Here is a 22,994-nt window from a genome sequence, read left to right as displayed (position 1 = left end):
GGAGCTCATCCCTACTCCTTATTCGGTGTTCTGTCAAAACAGACAGCACATCATATACCATAGTGTATACGCTGCCGGTGTTCTGTGAAAACGGCCAAGTAGTGAAACATGACACATTTCACCTGGTGGCAAGTGATGTGACAATCTGCATCTGGTGGCAGGCAACGTGGCAAGTAACAAGCTGCATCTGGTGGCAGGCAACATGGCAAGTGACAAGCTGCATCTGGTGGCAGGCGATGGTGGCAAGTGACACACTCAGGGCTCCCACTGATTCGGCATTATGGTGAATTGAACTACCATTTTTATCGCTCCATAAGACGCACTTTTTTCCCCCTAAAAAAATTGGGAGAAATACCTGTGCGTCTTATGGAGCGAATACTAACAAAACCCCCGTCTGTTGTCGCCGCTGCTGCCACCGCCATCTCACTATACAGGGCGGCCGTCTCCCTCGAGCGCTGGGCGATCTCATGTCACTCACAGTAAAAACAAAACTGAGCAGCCCCAGTGGCCGAAAGAGAGGGCACTGGTAAATATTTTGGTACACCATTTGGTTTCAGAATATTTTTTTCTTGTTTTCCTCCTCTAAAACCAAGGTGCGTCTTAAGGTCAGGTGCGTCTTATGGAGCAAAACATACAGTATTTCATTTTATATTACAATGTAATAATAGAAATATTGTGCTTCAATCATCCTGACATCATATCAACCATGGTGCCATGGTGAATGAAGCGCAAAAACACCAGCCCCCCAAAAAAAACCTGACAAAAATGTAATGTTCTTAAAGGTGAACTTTCCATTTTGGTGTGGTTCATAAAGCAAGGTCCATAAAGACATGGATGAGCAGATTTGAGCTGGAGGAACTTGACTGGTCTGCATAGAGTCCTGACCTCAACCTGATAGAACAACTTTGGGATGAATTAGAGTGGAGAGTGCGAGTCAGTCCTTCTCATCCAACATCAGTGCCTGACCTCACAAATGCGCTCCTGGAAGAATAGTCAAACATTCCCATTGACACACTCCTAAACCTCGTGGACAGCCTACACAGAAGAGTTGAAGATGTTATAACTGCAAAGGGAAGGCCTACTCAATATTGAACCCTACAAACTAAGACTGGGATGCCATTAAAGTTCATGTGTGTGTAAAGTCTGGTGTCCCAATACTTTTGGTAATATAGTGGTCTGTAAATGTAACCTTGCTTTGGATGATGGCTCACTACTTTAACTCACAGGGGATTCTGTGCACAGTGGTCACTGGCATTCTCTTGCTGCTCCACGTGGGCTGTCCATTGGTAAAAATGGCATGGGATTCCTAATACAAAGCCTCAGAATTCACCAGTAACAAATACATTTCACAACATAACCGTCTGTTAGAAATTTCACACAAAATTCCAGGTAGGGATATTTTATACATAGTTACTTTGATCCAAGATTCCCTTTGAGACTGGAAATCACAGAAGAAACCCTAGGACACATGGGGGGAGATTTATTAAAACCGAAGCGTGCAAAATCTGGTGCAGCTTTGCCTATAAACCAATCAGCTTCTAGATTTTATTGTCAAAGCCTGAAGCCTCATACACACGACCGAGGAACTCGACGGGCAAAACACATTGTTTTCCTCGTTGAGTTCCTTGTTAGGCTGTCGAGGAACTCGACAAGGCAAGTTTCTCCATTCCCGTCGAGGAAAAAGAAGACATGCTTTCTTTTTGGCTCAAGAGGATCCTCGACAGTTTCAAAATGCACACACGACCGGTTTCCTCGGCAAAAAAAAAATCCCAGCAAGTTTCTTGCTGGTTTTTGCAGAGAAACTCGGTCGTGTGTACGAGGCCTGATTGAACAAACTGAAGTTGGAAGCTGATTGGCTACCATGCACAGCTGCACCAGATTCTGAGAGCTGTTTAGTAAATCTCCCTTGTGGTCTATAAGGACTACAGAACACTTGCCCTTCTCCTCCTCCCCATATCATAGAGGGAGGTGTACTGAGAACTGGGAATGAATAGCGAGAAATGGCAATCATACTATTAACATATAGCAGTGGCAAAAAGCATATCATTTTGAATTGAATATTCAATAGAGCAAATGGAATAATTATGAGAAGTTTTATATTATCATTACCATACACTATGAGCATCTAAAAAAAAAAAAAAAATGTAAGTGCCTTTGTCATGAGTTTGATAAATCTATATTGGGAAATAAGACTGCAGGCTGGGAGCCAAGCCATGTTATTTAATACAAAATTAACCATGACTTACACTAAGCACACAATTATGAAATTATGCATGCACGTGAAGGCTTTTTATAAATTCTTACAATTTACATATATATACATATATACAGGTGCTTAGATATGATTACTTTACTTACTTATATCACTATATCTCTATCCACAATCTCTACTACCATACTAACACATGAGGGGCCCTCATGAACCAAAAGCTCTCCTACACCTACTTAGGATGAATGATTTTCGACAAGGATAACCAACTAAAGCCGGCATTAATTACAGGAACAGAGAACAAGTGTTGTGAGGTAGATATTACTTATGACATTGTATGTCACTAATGCTTTGAAAGAGGTTAATCCTACCTTATCCTTATTCAAAAATAATATATCATGTTATATGGAAGAACATATGTTTCACATTTCACTTTCACAAGCAGGCTTCATACAAGGGGGGGATTAGATACATATATCGAAGCACACATTTGTCAGCCTCTAATGCCCCATATTATTTTCCTACAAATATATTCACTTAATCAAACGTTTCTACAATTCAAATTATAAGCCATTTATTGAGGACATGGAAGGATGAAAAGTACCGGTAAGTACTTTATATCCCTGTTGTCAATTGTCTATTTATAGGTTTAAAGGAGTTGTAAAGGAAAAAAAAATGTTTGCCTAAAATTAATGGCCCAGATCCACAGATAATTAGATGGGCGTAGCGTATCAGAGATACGCTACTCCGCCGTACCTTACCTGGCGGATCTTCGCATCCTCAAAGAATTTGCGCCTTAAGTTACGGCGGCGTAGTGTATTTCTGGTGGCGGAATTCAAATCGGCGGGTAGGGGGCGTGATTCATTTAAATGAAGCGCGTCCCCGCGCCGAATGAACTGCGCATGCGTCGTTCCGAAATTTCCCGCCGTGCATTGCGCTAAATGACGTCGCTAGGACGTCATTTTTTTAACTTAGACGTGAGTTACGTCCATCCCTATTCACGGAAGACTTACACAAAAAAAATAAAAATTTCAAATTTCGACACGGGAACGACAGCCATACTTAACATGGCAAGTCTATCTATACGCCGCAAAATACCAGCTTTAACTATACGCTGGAAAAAGCTGACTACAGACGACGTTAGAAAATGCGACGGCCGCGCGTACGTTTGTGGATCGCTAATTTGCATACCCGACGCGGAAAACGACGCAAACTCCACCCAGCGGGCACTGAAGTATTGCATCTAAGATCCGAAGGCGTACGAAGCCGTACGCCTGTCGGACCTTACCCAGATGCCGTTGTATCTTGGTTTGAGGATTCAAACTAAAGATACGACGCGGGAAATTTGAAAGTACGCCAGCGTATCAGTAGATAGATAGTAGATACTCTGTATCCTTTCTCTCTTGACTTTCTCTTCCTTTTCTCTACTCTTTCTGTTTATAGTTAAAATTTCTGGTACACTCAGGGCTTGCGTGGGGGCATATACTCCCATACTCCCTCAGTGGGTTACCTAACCGGGATCTCTCCCAAATGGATCAGACTGATGCATGACTGCTTATGTTTTCATTGCCCTTTCAGGGGTTGGGGAGGTACTGTAGTAGGACTTCTATAAGTTTCTTTTAAATCTCTTATGTTCTTGGACAGGGCAGCCTGGCCTTTGCATTTCAGTCCTCTAACATAGATTACTAAACTGGAATTTGCACCTTATCAGTTCTGCTTTGTATTTTTATTACTTTGTGTGTGGATATTTGTGAGACTTGGAAGTTGCCTTTTCCTTTACAATAAAAAAAAATAATCACTTTTATTCTATTCCATTTAAATATTATTATTGAAACGATCCCCAACCCATATCCTACAGAGAGTAAATGGGAAAATTATCTTAACTGGCTGCAAATAACATATTGCTTCAAAAGCCCATGAGACTCAGCCTAGTATATTCAACATTTCTTACCTTCCTAGTAATCTATGAATTAACTAAATATTAGGATTGTCCTGATCTTACCTTTTGAAAAAAAACGAGTACAAGTACCGATTCTTTCTTTCAAGTACTCGCCGATACCGATAATTTTTTTTAATCTCATGTGACAGTGGCACATTTGTCAGTATTTTTTTTTATTTTTTATAATTAGTTTTTTTTTTTACAATTTATATATATATATATATATTTTTTACAATTCTTTTTTTTTTTTAAGGGGGGGTGGACAGTGTCAATGTGTTTTTTTATAAAAAAAAATATATTTTTTATTTTTTACAATTAGTTTTTTTAATTATTATTTATTGCAAATAATTTCATCTCCCCTTTGAGACAAAGAAAATGACTAGGGGCACAGATTCCCCAGTCCCTTTCTCTGCAGCTTCAGCTGCGCTGAAAATGCATGGAGAGAAGACAACGACTCCTCTCTATTCATAAACTGAGACATTGTAAACACAGTTTACAATGTTTCAGTTATATGAATGGACAGAGTCAGTGATCACAGCAGCCCGGAGGGGGAACCGGAGGGAGACACAGAGGAAGAGAGCAGCACGGAGGGGCGCATGGAGGGAGAGAGCAGCACGGAGGGAGACACTGAGGAAGAGAGCAGCATGGAGGGGGACACGGAGGAAGGGAGCAGCACGGAGGGGGACATGGAGGGAGAGAGCAGCACAAAGGGGACACGGAGGGAGAGAGAAGCATGGAGGGGGACACGGAGGGAGAGAGCAGCACAGAGGGGGACATGGAGGGAGAGAGCAGCACGAAGGGGACACGGAGGGAGAGAGCAGCATGGAGGGGGACACGGAGGGAGAGAGCAGCACGGAGGGGGACATGGAGGGAGAGAGCAGCACGGAGGGGACACGGAGGGAGAGAGCAGCATGGAGGGGGACACAGAGAGAGAGAGCAGCACGGAGGGGGACACAGAGGGAGGGAGAGAGCAGCACGGAGGGGGACATGGAGGGAGAGAGCAGCATTGAGGGGGAACTGGAGGGAGAGAGCAGCACGGAGGGGGACACGGAGGGAGAGAGAAGCACAAAGGGGTACAGCAGCAGAACAGATGGGGGCTGGAGGAGGATATGGGGACAGTCAGCGGTCATCGGTGCTTGTAACTCCACCACCGCACTGATCACCCTGACTGTCCAGGTATCGGTTGAAGCATCGGAGCATTTGCCCGAGTACAAGTACTCGGACAAATGCTCAGTATCGGGACTAGTATACTAGTGTTGGTATCGGGGCAACCCTACTAAATACCCTATACTCTGGAAAAAAAATACCCAGTGCTATTAAAGTGCCCCAAAATCCAACATGTTTCACCTTAAAAAAAAAAAGGTTCTGATTACAATGCATATTTTCATACTTTCAGAAGGAAGCACATTATAACTAGCGAAAATCCCCTCTTACACAAGCTTAAGCATCGTCAATACACAACGATAATTAACATTTATTTATAAAGCGCCATTGCTAAGAGCCGGTTCACACTGGGGCGATTCGTCAGGCGACTCAGCCGAGGGACAAGTGGAGTCCCATTCTATTCAATAGAACCGTTCTAATAGGAGCGACGCAAGTCAAACCGACTTAGAAAAAGGTTCCTGTACAACTTCGGGGGCGACTCGGGGGGACTTGCATTGACTTCTATACAGAAGTAATTTTGCAAGTCGCCTCTGAAGTCGTCTTCAGGACGCCTTGCCGAGTCGCCCCCAAAGTCGTGCTGCCCCAGTATGAACCGGCTCTTATTCTTCTGTTATTTGTTGCAATCTTTATACTGCCCATATCACAACAGCCACGGTATTTAAAATAACAAATAACAAACCTGAGCTGCTAACAGATATTTCAGTTTACACATCACATTGTTTACGTCCCTTGTGTGAAATAGCTTTTAAGAAAAATTCCGTTTTGAATAAGACTTACCCTCTCGAATATTTTCGAAGCAATGGATGCCAGCAACAAAGGGTAGATCCAATTTTAAGAGATTGTTTTATGTCCAATCTAGAAAAGGAGAAAAGTGCAAGATTAAAAGCTTGGTACAGTTTTTTTTTTCTTTTAACATTTTCCCTTTTGAAAGTAAATCTTCACAGCGCTGTCATCACCTCCACTCCCATAATGCTAACACCTCATAGAATTTACACTTCCAGAGCACAACCAAATCAAACACATAAATCAGCACAAAACCTGCTAGATTTTTATCTGTTCATTTATACAGCACAAACTTCTTTTCAAAATGAAGCCATGGTAAAGGGAAAAAGAGGGTGATTTCAATAAATACACATTCTGCTATTGTTTCATCATATTATCTTTTGTCTATATGAAAACATGAAAATGAGTTATGTGTTGTGTCTAAGTGTTGTTATAGATTTTGTGCAATATGTTTGAGGTTCTCTCTCTCTATTGGATGTCTGTAAGTGTAATGATACAGTCAGTAATCTTGATGAGTGACTGTGTAAATAATGTCACAAATTGTCACGTAAACACTAAATTGTCATTATCATTGAATCCTTCTTGAAGCATCACACCATTTTTTATTGTTCTCTTGTGATTTGTTACTGATGCTTTGCTTGAAAAATACCTTAAATTTGAACTGCGAGAGTTAGGCCCTGTACACACGATCAGTCCAAACTGATGTAAACGGACTGAAGGTCCGTTTCATCGGTTAACCGATGAAGCTGACTGATGGTCTGATGTGCCTACACACCATCAGTTCAAAAACCGATCGAGTCCAACGCGGTGACGTAAAACACACGACGTACAGAGAAAAATTAAGTTCAATGCTTCCAAGCGTGCGTCGACTTGATTCTGAGCCTGCGCGGGTTTGGAACCGATGCTTTTGCGTACTAACCATTGGTTTTGACCTATCGGTCAGGTGTCCATCGGTCCAATTTTAAAGCAAGTTCTCTGTTTTTGGACCAAAGGACAACAGACCGATGGGGCCTACACACGGTCGGTTTGGACCGATGAAACTGAACTTCAGTCCGTTTTCATCAGTTTGGACTGATCATGTGTACAGGGCCTTAGACATAATCTGCCCCTGCCCCAACACTGCAAGAGTTGAATGCTTGTTTAGTCTATGGTTCAGGGATAAGATGCAATAATTACCTTATTTCTGGCTCTGGCAGGCTCCCTCAATCTATGCCCTGCTGCCTCTCTAAGGCACTCTCAGTCATTGCCACATGCTCATGCAGGGTTAATAGATATGCATTGTAGGTGATGACAGAAAAGGACTGTCCACAGACTGGATCATTGGGTAGATGAGGACAGCAGCAGAACGGGGACAATGGAGTTAGCACTGGAGAGATAGGGTAAGTAATACACCTTAACCCTATACCTCTACACTAAATAATCATGTAAGTTTTACCGTGCAGGTTGGGATAGTGGGCTCTGCAAGAGCAGTCCTTGTCTTGTTTTCTGAGTTTTGCATTAAAATACCTTTTCATTAATGAAAACATGGCCAGTGTCTTAAGAGGACCATGGATTATGTACTCTCTACCTTCTCTACCAGTTGAGGTGTCCCTGAGTCCACGGGGGGCTTCCAGTCCCTCATTGTCCTTGTTTCAAAATCAAATCCTTCTGCCACTTTAAATTATTGCATCTGTTACTTTACAAAGTCAGTATAAAAGAAAGGTAGAAGTGAAAAAATATGTGCACATTTTTCCATGCTTTATTCACTGTTTTTATTTTATTCAGCCTTGTTGTGAACTTGAATTTCAAAAATTGCCATCAGCCTTGCCCAGTTGTCTGTAGTTAAACGACGGAATCCTGTTCATTGTCATAATCTCCACATCATAGGTACCAATTGCTCTGTAGTGCAAGACAAAAACTGGACAGACTTTGTGAGATAGTACAGGAAGTGTGCACATAACACCAGTGTTAATTTTGTCAACGAAAACATTTTCATCAACATTTTCGTCAGTGGCCCTTTTACAGTGACGTTTTTGTCCACTGACAAAAACTATAACAAAAAAAATCAATTCCGTTTTAGTTAACAAACAAAAATTAAACTAAACTGTGAGGGAGGGATGTCTACCCCTGCTAACCTCCGGTTTCCACAGAGCTCCATGCTTAGCAGTTAGCACTGTGCAGCATCACAGGCCTCCTCAATTGTCCATTCAGAGCAGCACTGTGCATTACAGGACTCCTGATGAGAGTTCCAATCCACGACCATCTAGATCAGAGAACTGTGAGTGTGTACATTACAGGTGTCTCCCCAGACCACCAACCAGAGCACTATGTTCATTACAGGCCTCCTCTTACCACTGGCATACAGAGCACTGTGCATTACAGGCCTCCCCTGAGACCACCATCAAGCACTGTGCAGCATTACAGGACTTTTAGACCACCATCACAGAGCACTATGCATTACAGGTCTCCCCTCATACCACCATCCAGCACTGTGCAGCATTACAGGCCTCCTCAGACCACCGTCCAGAGCACTGTGCATCATTACAGGCCTCCTCAGACCACTGTCCAGAGCACTGTGCATCATTACAGGCCTCCTCAGACCACTGTCCAGAGCACTGTGCAGCATTATACGCCTTCTCAGACCACCGTCCAGAGCACTGTGCACTACAGGCCTCCTGAGACCACCATCCAGAGGACTGTGCATTACAGGCCTCCTGAGACCACCGTCCAGAGCACTGTGCATTACAGGTCTCCTGAGACCACCATCCAGAGGACTGTGCATTACAGGCCTCCTCAGACCATCCAGAGCGGCTAAATCTGTGAGTTTGTTCAAACCTTAATACCATAAATATCAAACATATTAGAATATTTTACTCCAGTATAAATAATACGTTTGGGAATTCTAGCAAAATGCTTAAATAATGCATTACAATTTAATTAAACCCATTCGATTTTAAATTCTAAAATGTACCGCTGATTTAATCGACTAAATATGACTAAAACAATTGCGGATGACTAAAATAGGACTAAAACTGAATTTTAGTCAAAAGACTAATGCCGCGTACACACGGTCGGAATTTCTGACAAGAAATGTTCGATGTGAGCTTTTGGTGGAAATTCCGGCCGTGTGTATGCTCCATCTGACTTTTTCTGTCGGAATTTCCGTCAGCAAAAAATTGAGAGCTGGTTCTCAATTTTTCAGGCGGGAAAAGTTATTTTTTGGAAATTCCGCAAAAAAAAACATGCATGCTCGAAATCAATTTGATGCATGCTCGGAATCATTGAACTTAATTTTTCTCAGCTCGTTGTAGTGTTGTACGTCACCGTGTTTTCTTGACGGTTGGAATTTTGTGTGACCGTGTGTTTGCAACACAAGTTTGAGCCACCATTCCATCGGAAGAAAATCCACGGTTTTCTTGTCGGAATTTCCGATCGTGTGTACACGGTATAAGACTAAAACTAAATCAAAATATGCTGCCAAATATAACACTGCATGACACAGGAGATCTGTGAAATTCGAATACAATCTTCTAATATAATTATTACTTTTTTTATATATATTATGAACAGCTAACACAAAATGCTTTCAATGGTACATTTAGGTCTCATGCACACTGGAAGTTTTTGGATGTTTTTACAGCTGCTATTTTTTTTTAAGATGTTTTTTTTTCTGCAGTCAATAAACTCTCCAGCATGTTAACCTATGTGTCCATGCACACATAGGCTGTTATTAATTGTTTTTGCCTGGGAAAAAAAAAACACAAGACTAGTGGGTTCTGAGAGGAGTTTTTCTGCTGTAAAAAAACTCTAACGTCAAAAATGGCTAAAAACGCAAATAAACGCTCTAAAACTCGGCTCACCAGTGTTATTTTTTTTATGTTTTTGATCCCATTGAAAAAAAAAAAACGCTTAAAGCGGGGGTTCCCCCTAAAAAAAAAAAAAACTGTTCTATCCAGCATACTGCTGACATCAACAGTATGCTGTTTTTTTTTTTTCGGTCTTTACCTACCTTTTTTCATCGTTTTCACCTGGCTTACGGGTTCTCGCTCCCCCGGGGAATAGGCGTTCCTAAGCTCTGCATAGATGAGTGACGTGCGCGTCATCGCCTTCCGAAAATATCCGAGTGGGACTCGGCACTTTACGGCGCCTGCGCAGTCAGCTCTACACGGCAGGCGCAGGCGCCGTAAAGAGCCGAGACCCCGTCGGATATTTTCGGAAGGCGATGACGCGCACGTCAATCATCTATGCAGAGCTCCCCCGTCGGGGAAAAGGAGCGACACGCCCACTCCCCGCAAGGAAGAAGACCCGGAAGTGCGGCTGAAGACAGGTAAGTGTACACAAAAAAAAATTGACAACACTACAAGCCTTTATTAAGGCTAGAGATAGGTTAGGCAAAAAATTAATTTTAGGGTGAACCCCCGCTTTAAAAGTGCTAACACTAAAAACGCTGAAAAATGCTGAAAAATGCAAAAAAAGCTATTGCAAAAACACTGAAAAACTTTGAAAAACTCTCTGCAAAGCTACTGCCATTTTTATAAGGTTATTATAACGTCCAGTTTGCATGAGGCCTTAACAGCCCAAATGGAAGCCAACAATATAAGTTTATTGTACATTTTACACAAACTTCAATTTTTTAAGATCCCTAATTTAAGTTAAACTATTGCTAAATGGCAAAATTGTAATGTTTCCAAGATAGCAATAGCAGTTTACTGATTCATTTACTTGAAGGGAAATGAGATTTCTATAACGATAGAAGTGTTCATCCGTTAGTTATCCCTAGCATCCAACATATGTGTGACTTTTAATAAAGCCTGCACAAGAAAAGACAATACATCAAGATTTCACTTTTTATAAATGCCTTAACCTGATGAGTCCAGACAATGAACTTAACAGAGATTAAAAAGATAACTCCTTGCTATTGTAAATCATGAGATCCTCACCTTAGATGACTCCAATGCTCATCATTCCGCAATCCTTCTGTAGCGTCTCCTGCCTCAGTCTCCGGCTGCTCTTTAACGATTATATGAAAGGTTGCCGTACAACACAAACCATGGTTACTTCTATTTGCAGCCTGTGCTTCGCAGTGACTGCATGTGAGAGGATCAGCGACCATGATTCAGTGACTGGTGACTAGACTGGGGGAGGGTGTATAATAAGATGTGATGCCTCCTCTTCCCAAGTCCTTTGCAGGCAGCTCATCCTACCTCTTACACCTCCCCTCGATATATGTCGCTTTATTGATACGACAGCTCAGAACATGCTTTTCCCAATGGGTATTGATGGCGAGGGTAATTAAAATGTCAGTAAATCAAGATAATTATGCACTTTAACACTTTTGCTGTAAGCAGCAAAAAGCATTCTCTTATACCTGCCTGTAACGTACTATAAAGAATTCCTCTCAAAAACATACTAGTGGTCTACCAAAAGGGATTTTTTTTTTTTTTGGTGGTTACTGACAATTCCTCATACCTCCCTGGGACTCTATTAGGCTGCATTCACACCTTGGCGTATTTACGCCCGACGCTCGTGCCACTGGAGGGATGATTTAACATTGATGTCTATGGAGATGGTTCACATCTCCACGCCGAACGCCGAAACGCCATACGCCTGAAGCTCAAAACAAGTCCCGGACCCTTTTTTTTCAGGCGGCTTTCGGAGTTCAGCATAGACAACAATGTTAACAATGTTTTGTAAAAAAAAAGGTTAAAACGACTTGTTTTGTCGCGGCAAATAGCGGTACAATACGTTGCGTTATAGTGTGAATGCAGCCTAAGTGGGATCTCATTGTGGAAGTTCCAGAGTCTAAACACCTGCTGTGGGCATTTTTGAGAGTTCTCATTCTGCCTGCCGGATATTTTATTTTTTTACTGTTTTTCACATTATGAAATATGTAAAAGAAGCACACAAAGGAAGGTAAAAACACTCAAAACTCCCAAGTGACACTAATAGCCAGATTCAGATACAAGAGTGTATCTGTCGGCGGGCATAACGTATCTCAGATACGTTACGCCGCTGTAAATTAGGGCGCAAGTTCCGTATTCAGAAAGAACTTGTGCCCTAAGTTACAGCGGCGTAGCGTATGTGGTCCGGCGTAAGCCCGCCTAATTCAAATGTGGATGATGTGGCCATGTTTTAACCAAATTTAGTGTGACCCCACGTATTTGACGTTTTTTACGAATAGTGCGCATGCGTCGGATAGAATGCCTAAGATACGTCGACTCAATGCCTGTGACGTGAACGTAACTTACGCACAGCCCTATTCGCGTACGACTTACGCAAACGACGTAAAAAGATAGGAGTGTTCCAACGTCCATACCTTGCATGGGCTGCGCCACCTAGGGAGCAGCTTTATCTTTACGCCGGCGTATCTCTTACATAAACGGCGTAACTAATTGCGACGGGCGCACGTACGTTCGTGAATCAGCGTATCTTGCTCATTTGTATATTTTACGGTGAAAACAACGGAAGCGCCACCTAGCGGCCAGCGTAAATATGCACCCTAAGATACGACGGTGTAGGAGACTTACGCCGCTCGTATCTTAGCCTAATTTAAGCGTATCTGGTTTCCAGAATACACTTAAATTTACGACAGCGTAGATTCAGAGTTACAACGGCATATCTACTGATACGCCGCCGTAACTCTCTCTGAATCTAGCTATAAGTTAGTCCACCAAATTGGTGAGATCTCAGTGTTTGAGTTCCAGGATCTAAACACCTGCTATGGGCATTATAAGGGGTTCCCGCTAAACCTACTTGATTATTTACTACTTAATAAAAGAAAAATTCTATGTGAGCTTTTGGTCGTAAATTCCGACTGTGTGTAGGCTCCATCGGACATTTTCTGTCGGAATTTCCGACAGCAAAAATTTGAGAGCTGGTTCTCAAATTTTCAGACAGGAATAGTTCTTGTCGGAAATTCCGACTGTCTGTATACAATTCCGACACACAGAAAAGCATGCATGCTCGGAATCAATTTGACGCATGCTCGGAATCATTGAACTTAATTTTTCTTGGCTTGTTGTAGTGTTGTACGTCACCGTGTTCTTGACGTTCGGAATTTCTGACAACTTTTGTGTGACCGTGTGTATGCAACACAAGTTTAAGCCAAACTCCACGGTTTTCTTGTCGGAATTTCCGATCGTGTGTACGCAGCATTAGGCATTCTATTGGCGAAATCTAAGTGTTTGAGTTCCAGGGTCTGAACACCTGCTGTAGGTGTTATGAAAGGTTCCCAATGTGCCAACTGGATTTTTTATTTTTTGCACATTATGAAATATGTAAAAGGAGCACACAAAAAGAGTGAGAACACCCAAAAATCCTATGGAACATTAAAGGGGTTGTAAAGATACAATTTTTTTTCCTAAATAGCTTCCATTACCTTAGTGCAGTCCTCCTTTTCTTACCTCATCCTTCTATTTTGCTTTTAAATGTCCTTATTTCTTCTGAGAAATCCTCACTTCCTGTTCTTCTGTCTGTAACTCCACACAGTAATGCGAGGCTTTCTCCCTGGTGTGGAATGTTGTGCTTGCCCCCTCCCTTGGACTACAGGAGAGTCAGGACGCTCTGTACGTTGCAGATAGAGAAAGAAGCTGTGTGTTAGTGGGCGTCCTGACTCTTCTGTATTGCAGGGGAGGGAGGCGAGCATGACACTCCACACCAGGGAGAAAGCTACCCACTGGCGCCACCCTTGGGGCTGCTTTTGCTAATCTCATGTTACTGCGTGCTAGTAAAAGTTTGGTGAGAGACGATTCGCGTTTTTCAGTCTGTTACAGCGTGACAAATGTGCTATATCCATTACCAACGCTAGTTTTACCGAAGGTGCGCTCCCGTCTCATACTTGATTCTGACCATGCCCGGGTTTTTAAGACTCGGAAAAGCATACACACGAACATTTTTCTCGTCGTAAACCAGCCAAACGAGAATCACGACGAGAAAATTGAGAGCAGGTTCTCTTTTTTTCTCATCGAGATTCACAACAGTTTTCTCAACGAGAAACCATACACATGAACGGTTTTCTCTGCAAAAAAGCTCTGCCAGCAGTTTTCTTGTCGTGAAAAATGAGCATGTGTACGAGGCTTCAGTGTTGAGCTCCGAACACCTGCTGAAGGCAATAGGAATGGTTCCCATTCTGCCTCTTGGAACTTTAACTTTTTTGATATTACCAAATATGTAATAGATGCTGACAGTTTGTAATATCTTAGCATATCAGATTCTGATATCTCTTGGGGTCTTAGTTTTGGAGTTCCATGGTCTAAGCATCTGCTGTGAGCATTATGAGGGGATTTCTGTTATGCAAATAAAATGGTTAACTTTTTTGACATTATGGCTTATAAGGACCACTTAAGGACAGCCTCCTGCACATATACATCGGCAGAATGGCACCGCTGGGCACAATCACGTACCTGTACGTGGTTGTATAAAGCCCAGCGGTGGGTCGCGGGCACGCGCCGGCGGCGCGCTCCCGCGACCCGCTCCGAAGCTCCGTGACCGGGACCGAAGAACGGGGAGAGCCGCATGTAAACACAGCTTCCCTGTTCTTCACTGTGGCGCTGTCATCGATTGTGTGTTCCCTAATATAGGGACGCACAATCAATGACATCAGACCTACAGCCACACCCCCCCTACAGTTGTAAACACACACTAGGTGAAACATAACTCCTTCAGCGCCCCCTGTGGTTAACTCCCGAACTAGCAAAAAGTTAAAAATATAGAATTATTTTCAAAATTGTCGCTCTACTTTTGTTTATAGCGCAAAAAATAAAAACCGCAGAGGTGATCAAATACCACCAAAAGAAAGCTCTATTTGTGGGGAAAAAAGGACGCCAATTTTGTTTGGGAGCCACGTCACACGACCGCGCAATTGTCTGTTAAAGCGACGCAGTGCCGAATTGTAAAAACCCCTTGGGTCATTTAGCAGCATATTGGTCCGGTCCTTAAGTGGTTAATAGGAACACACAAAGGTAGATGAGATCACTCAACATTCTCAACTAACGTTAGTCCTTAAATAGGAATATAATTATTTTTTGGTAAATTTTGATAGGTGATTGTATCTGTTAAGGACTCTATTAGTGAGATCTAAGTGTTAAGCCACGTACACACGATCGGATATCTGATGGAATCAAATTCGATGTTTTTTTTCGTCGGATAACCGATGAAGCTGACTTTCATCAGTCTTGCCAACACACCATCAGTCAAAAATCCGACCGTGCCAAAACGTGGTGACGTAAAACACTACGACGAGCATGCGTCGACTTGATTCTGAGCATGCGTGGATTTTTCTCCGATGGACTTCCACACAGACAAACAAACAAATAGATGTTTCTAAATGTTGTATCTTCAATAAATATAACCGTATTGCTACAGTTAGAGTTGCCTCTCTTCTATTTTATACTGTGACATGACGCTACTTGTATATCAAGTCAAAATGTATTAAAAAATGTTGCTTGTTTTTCAAAACGCTCTCAAACCAAGTTACTCTCAAACCAAGGTTTTACTGTAATTTAGCTGTTTGCCTGATGTGTTTATCACTCAGAAGAATAGTTTTGAAAGAAAAAAAAAACAAACATTGCATCCTCTGAGCAGATCAAAAGAAGCGGACATTTACAGACAATCAGGAATAAACAACAGTGCCGTGAGACCAGGATTATTTCTTGGACATGTTTTTTAATGCATAGGATTCTTTGTAAAGAAGAATAATATTTTAATGAGGCAGGGGAATGGACCACGGCTAAAACTGTATTTACTTCTGAAAAAAAAAGAAGAAAAAGAAAAGAAAAAAATATATTTATTATACATTTTGTCCGTCTCATCTGTCCCAAGCCTTTTATTGGCAGCGCCGGACTGATGTGAAAACCGACATTAGAAATAAGTAAAAATTCAGAAGGAATCACCCCCGCTGTGCCCAGATACGCTGGCCACCCCATGGCGTCTTTTAATTCCATGCAGTAAACAACATTGATTCTGTCATGATCAGAGATCGACACAAAATGGAGATGATACAGGTATAAAATCCTGCTCCTTTAATTATTCCACCTACACGGGAGACCTGTGAATTGCGAGACTTCAAAACAGTCACCGTTGATTATTAAGAGATAGTGCTTTATGTGTGCCTTTATAAAGTAATACAAATAAATATGGTCTTTGATATGAGATGTATGTATATACACTTTAATATTTTGTGAATTTCTATATCATTTTCTCCTGGGAAATAATGCTCCAGAACTGTAAGCAGATGCCTCTCTGATGTCATGGGGTTTCATGAGAAAAACATCTGCCTGTTATATACTCAATATTATAATGCTCATTCATTTTAAAAACTGACCAGGAATGTGGCTCTGCACTTATTTTATAAATTCTGTTATTATGGTAAAGACAAAAATTAATTAATAAAAAATAAAATAAAAATCTAGTCTAATATTTATTTTTATTGTACATTACGCTTCTTTCTCTTGTATTGAGATGTATTGTAACTGTACCATCGTCCATTGTTTTTTTTGTTTTTTTAAAGTGCTGCGCCACCTGTTGGTGATATATGTAGTAAATCCTGTATAAATTTATAAAAACTAATAATTTTCCTGGGTCTCCTTGCTGTGAAAAGCTGAAATTTACAAACACATTTCCACACATGTAGGTAGATTCAGTTAGGGCTCTTTCACACGTCCGCTCCGCTCGTCCGTGTATTACAAGTCCGTTCACGGACTTGTAATACATCCCTATGGGATCGCGTCCGTTAGCGGATGGAGCATCTGCTAGCGTCCGCGACCATCCACGTCCGTCGGGATCCGGTTTTGCGGACGGAAGAAAACCCTATTTTTCTTCCGTCTGGCGGAACGGATCGGATGCAGACGGACAGACGGTCCGTCTGCATCCGATCCCCCATAGGGGAGAGCGGAGCAGAGACAGGGTGGTCTCTGCACTGTGTGCGGGGACCGCCCTATCCGCCGACAGCTCAGCGGGGATTACGGAGGATCCCCGCTGAGCTTTGGCGGACACACGGTGCGGACCCAGAAACGGTCCGCTCCGTGTGAAAGAGCCCTAAGAGTTAGGCCGGCTTATCAGTAGATAAGCGACCTAACTCAGAATCTACGCCGACTTATGTTTAAGCGTATGCTCAAACAGAGATACGCTTAAACATATCTAAGATACGATGGCTTGTGCCGTCCTATCTTAGATTGCAATACTTCGGATGGCCGCTAGGTGGCGCTTCCATTGCGGTCGGCGTAGAATATGTAAATGAGTAGATACGCCGATTCACAAACGTACGCCCGGCCGACGCAGTACTTTTACGCCGTTTACGTAAGAGATAGGCTGCGTAAAGTTAGAGCTGGGCCCTAGTTGGAATAGTAATGTCAAGTATGGCCGCCGTTCCCGCGTCGAAATTCGAATTTTTTACGTCGTTTGCGTAAGTCGTCCGTGAATCGGGATTTACGTCGTTTACGTCCACGTCGAAATCAATAGGCCCGTGCGGCGTACTTAGCCGCAATGCACACTGGGAAATGTAGGCGCCCGGCGCATGCGCAGTTTGAAAAAAACATAAAAAACTTAAGGTCAAGCACTATTGACATAAAACACGCCCCCCTCAAACACATTTGAATTAGGCGCCCTTACGCCCGCCGATTGAGGCTACGCCGACGTAACTTAGCAGGCAAGTACATTGTGAATCATGTACTTGCCTCGCTAACTTACGGCGGCGTAGCTTTAATTCCTTAAGCTACGCCGCCGCAACGTTGCGGCCATGTACCTGAATCTAGGTATTGGAACCAATCAGCTTCTAACTTCAGCGTGTTCATCTAAGCATTGATAAAAAAAAACTGGAAGCTCATTGGTTACTATGCAGAGCTGCACCAGATTTTGCACTCTCCAGTTTTAGTAAATTAACCCCACTGCGCTTTTTCAGTAGACCTGGGTCTTAGGTCTCATGCACACTGCAGCTGCCAGCTACTGTATACATATATGTTAGCCTATGGGGTTGATTTACTAAAGGCAAATAGACTGCACTTTGCAGTTGCACTCTATAAGAGCCCTTTCACACTGGGGCGGTGGGGGCATCGGCGATAATGCTCTGCTATTTTTACCATTGTTTTCTTGGCGCTATTTGGCCGCTAGCAGGGCACTTTTAACTCCCACTAGCGGCCAAAAAAGGATTAAAACCACCCGCAAATCACCTCCATAGCGGGGTTTTGCCAGCGGTGCAAACCATTGATTTCAATGGGCAGGGGCACTTTAGGAGTGGTGTATTTACCGCTCCTACAGCGCCTCAAAGATGCGGCTAGCAAGACTTTTTTTCCTGTCCTTTCAGTGCACTGCTCCAGTGTGAAAGCCCTCAGGCTTTCACACTGGAGTGAATAGAGCTGCTCATTTGCACCTGCACCTGCAAAGCACCCCAGTGTGAAAGGGGTCTAAGAGCAATTGCCCCGGAGCTTAGTAAATGAGGTAAAGATTCACTTTGCAAAGTATACCCAATCACAAGCAAGGGAAAAAAATCATTATTTTTGCTTGCATCTGATTGGAAGAAGGAAGGCATTAGCACTCCCCCTCAGGTACTATGCTATTATTTGCCTTTAGTAAATCAACACCTATGTGTCCATGCACACATAGGCGTTTACAGGCATTTGGAGGCAGGGGAGTTTTTGGACAGAAGTCTGAATGCACCAAAATCACATTCAGGAGAGGAGTGTTGGGAGGAAAAATGCCCAAATAGGTCTAAAAGCGTGTAAACGCATTTAAAGGCTCATTTAGCACTTGAGCTTTCATTCTTTTCAATTAGAGATGCACAAAAATTTCGACCACCGAAACATTTCGGACGAAAATGGTGTTATTGACATTCGGCCAATAAGAGGTGAAAATGGCACCAAAAACGCACCATGATTTTAATGCGAATTTGCAGCGTTTTTACCGCAAATTAACTATGAGCAGTGATTTTGCTGTAAAACCTTCTAGAGCTGAAGTGGTTAAAGAGTAAAGAAAAAAACACATATGAAATCAGTTTAAAACATATCAAGTGTTGCATATTATTATTAATACTTTCAACAGACAGCAGGTGGAGCTTTTATCTCATTGTCACATATATATAGGTGATTCTGCACTTCCTAGTAATGGGCACTTGCTCACCACCGGCGCACCGCTTCTGCCATCAACCTCCCTGACAGGGGGTAAGCAATGGATTTTCTTTCCCTGCAAACCATATCAAACCCTATCACTTCCCTTATTAAAAGCACCACATACAGTACACAAAAAAATTGTTAGGCACACATTTAACCCTTCGATCGCCCTAGATGTTTAACCCCAAAAATCGCCTGGTTATGAAGGGAGGTAAATCTTATGGAGGTCAAGTGGATAAATATATATGTGTAAAAAAAAGATTTAAAGTACCAGTTTAACCACTTGGCACCCGCGAATAGCCGAATGATGGCTACAGCGTGGACCCCAAATTCCGGGAGAACGTCAATAGACGTCCTCCCCTTCGCCCCTGCAGGGCGCGCGCTGTGATTACTGAGTCACTAAGACTTGGGTGATCACGGATCCGGCCCCTTACCACGTGATTAGCTGTCAGCCATGACAGCTAATCACGTGATGTAAACAAAAGCCAGTAATCGTTTTTTTTTCTCACCCTGACAGCGCGAGGAGAAAAAAAAAGCCGATCACCGGCTTGTGTGAAAGGGACATCGGTCCCAAGAGGAAAGAGGCACATCTGCCTCGTGTGCCAGCAGTAACCCGTGCCAGTACCCCCTGCTAGTGGCAAGTGCCCACAGTGCCCACCAGTGCCACCTATCAATGCCCAAGAGTGCCACCTATCAATGCCCACAAGTGCCACCTATCAATGCCCACCAGTGCTACCTATCATTGCCGCCTCAGTGCCACCTAGCAGTGCTGCCTATCAGTGCTCATTACTGCCACCCATCAGTGCCCATTACTGCCACCAATCAGTGGCCATCACTAGCCAGCTATCAGTGCCACTTATCAATGCCAACTTTTAGTGCCACTTATCAGTGCCCACCAGTGCCATCTATCAATGCCCTTCAGTGCCACCTCTCAGTGTCACCTCTCAGTGCCCACCAGTGCCACCTATCAGTGCCCACCAGTGCCGCCTATCAGTGCCCACCAATGCGGCCATATCAGTGCCCATGAGTGCAGCCCATCAGTGCCCATCAGTGTAGCCCATCAGTGCCCATCAGTGCAGCCTCATCAGCATACATCAATGAAGGAGAAACATTACCCGTTTGCAAAATTTTATAACAGAATATAAAAAAATATAATTCTTTTTTTTATCTGTATTTTTTTTACAAAAAAATAAAAACCGCAGAGGTGATCAAATACCACCAAAAAAGATCTCTATTTGTGGGGAAAAAAATGTTAAAAAATTCATTTGGGTACAGTGTTGTATGACCGCGCAATTGTCATTCAAGGTGCAATGAAAATTGGTCTGGGCAGGAGGGGGGGTTTAAGTGCCCAGTAAGAAAGTAGTTAAAGACACACACACACACACTACATAAACCATTAGGCCTCATGCACACAGGGCATTTTCCTAGCTCTCTGAGATGCCTTTCCTCCTGGCAGTTGCGTTTTGGCAGAAAAAAAGTGTAAACGCATCTAGGCGCATTTAGGTGCATCAAGAACTGTTGCATTAATTCATTTAATTGGCCAGAATAATAATCTTAATGAACATTCAAGTGCTAAAACAAGCCTAGTTCTTGGAAATAACGGAGACTGTTATTTTCGCTGCACCTTAAAGTGGAGGTTCACCCAAAAACTTAATTTTTAACATTAGATTGATGCTCATTTTGTCAAGGGGAATTGGGTATTTTTTTTAAAATTGAAGCCGTACTTACTGTTTTAGAGATAGATCTTCTCCACCGCTTCCGGGTATGGTCTTCGGGACTGGGCGTTCCTATTTGATTGACAGGCTTCCGACAGGCTTCAGACGGTCGCATCCATCGCGTCACGATTTTCCGAAAGTAGCCGAATGTCGGTGCGCAGGCGTCGTATAGAGCCGCACCGACGTTCGGCTTCTTTCAGGTACTCATGACGCGATGTATGCGACCGTCGGAAGCCCTTTAGGAAGCCTGTCAATCAAATAGGAACGACCCAATCCCGAAGACCATACCCGGAAGCAAGAAGATCGCTCTCTAAAACGGTAAGTACAGCTTCGATTTTAAACAAAAAAAAACGATTCCCCTTGACAAAATGAGCATCAATCTAATGTTAAAAAAATAATTTCGGGTGAACTCCCGCTTTAAGTGTATTTTCCTGCACTTTGCCCCCAAAGCTCACAGAGTTATCAGTGGCACAATATTCCCTGAAATGGTTAAAAGTTTCCCATGTGCATAAAAGGAACGAAGAAGAAGAAGGTTTGGCTACACACTTGCTGCACTTTTAGTCCAGAGGATCAGCATGGCCACCAGAAAGTTATCCAAAACCAAAAGCCTCATATTTGTCTCCTAGCAGATTTATTCTTAAAAAATAAAAAAGAGCTCCAGTTGTTCTGTTCTATATTATAAGTATGACCTATTACCAATTATATCTGAAGATGGTGGGGCTGCTAATATGATCATTAACTGATCTCCTAAACAAGACACCCAGAATAGACTGTGAGCACTGCAGAGATCATTGAAAGTCCTCGGGAGCCGTGCTGTGTCCAGGGCTATGCTGACAACCTTATTATCATAAGTGACACGCATGACATCGTAAGGGTAGGAGCAGAGCTATTTTCGCTCTTGTTCTCATTAAGACCTGCTCATATATGACATGCTAAGGTATAGAAATGCATGTATAAATCTTCAATTTATGTCATTATTTTATTTTATTATATTACTTCCATCCTCATCAACACTGTTTGCAGGATGGAATGTTATGGGTATGCTCAGTAGAATTTTTCAGTATGCTAGTTTTTTTTTTCAGGTTGCAGTGCTACTTAAAAAGCCCAGTTAAACCTTAAAACCCAACTCTGATAAATCTGAAAATTCTCCCTCTCAGATGCCCTGCACCCGCACTGCAAGGGTTTACGGCATGTTTATTATAGGGGAGTGTAAAAGCACTCATACTTACCCAATCTTTCACTCCCTCTGGCAGACTGTCTTCCCCCGTGCGCCAATGGTGGACAGTCCCTTGGTATCATCCTGTCCAATGCAGGGCCTTGATGACATCATAATCTTAGTTCACCTTTTCAGACAGAATAAAAAGGTGAACTAACGCCCTACACCCTCCCTGGTCCCCACTGCATACCTCCGTGGGTGATGAGCTGTCAGTGCCCACACAGCTGATGTAGTGGCCCCGGGATTTGATATTACAAGTGTACTCCTAAAAAGTTCAGGCGCTGTATGGAAAACCAATATATGGTAGTCTGTGTAATAAATGTTAGCCCTCGGTAGCTAGAGGGGAACCAAAACACCAGGGATGGTGTTATGCAAAAGAACAAACAACAAAAGGATTCCTCTCAACCACTTGCCAACTGCCGCACACATATTTATGTTGGCAGAATGGCACGGACAGGCTTATTTTTGGCCTCTATATAATGTCTAGTATGTTTGTATCACACCCATATACAGTTCACTTTTGGTACATCTGCTTATCATTGAATCCAAAAAATCTCAAAACAGAAAACTTGGCTTACAACTGCAAATGTTTATTAAATGCTGATATAGATTGTGTTGCGTGAATGCATATTTTAACCTCCCTGGCGGTATGATTCTGTCAGAAAAAACATGCTAAAAGCGGTACCATTATTTGCAAGGAAATTTGGCGTTTTATATTGTAGGTCTGTAATTTTTAGAAATAACTCACTTAAATCTGACCAAACAAGCTTCTAATAGGCATCCCGGGTATGACATTTTTTTAAAAACAAAATTATAAATTATAATATAATAAATAATTATAAATAATTATAACAAATAATAATATAATTATAATAAAAATTATTCAATA

General features: G+C 42.5%; 1 protein-coding gene across 1 annotated transcript in view; it reads right to left on the bottom strand.

The window, feature by feature from the left end:
- CNTN5 (contactin 5) overlaps positions 1 to 22,994 on the bottom strand; it is a 2,004,044-nt gene that overhangs the window by 1,095,489 nt on the left and 885,561 nt on the right. The window contains exon 4 of the mRNA XM_040340187.1: positions 6,090 to 6,167. The gene's annotated coding sequence lies outside the window, so the exon portion shown is untranslated. The remainder of the gene's footprint in view (positions 1 to 6,089; positions 6,168 to 22,994) is intronic.

The sequence above is a fragment of the Rana temporaria genome, chromosome 2 (genome assembly GCF_905171775.1).
Source record: "Rana temporaria chromosome 2, aRanTem1.1, whole genome shotgun sequence".
Classification (NCBI taxonomy): domain Eukaryota; kingdom Metazoa; phylum Chordata; class Amphibia; order Anura; family Ranidae; genus Rana; species Rana temporaria.
Note: the sequence above shows the minus strand (reverse complement) of the source record. Positions and strands in the feature narration are given on the sequence as shown.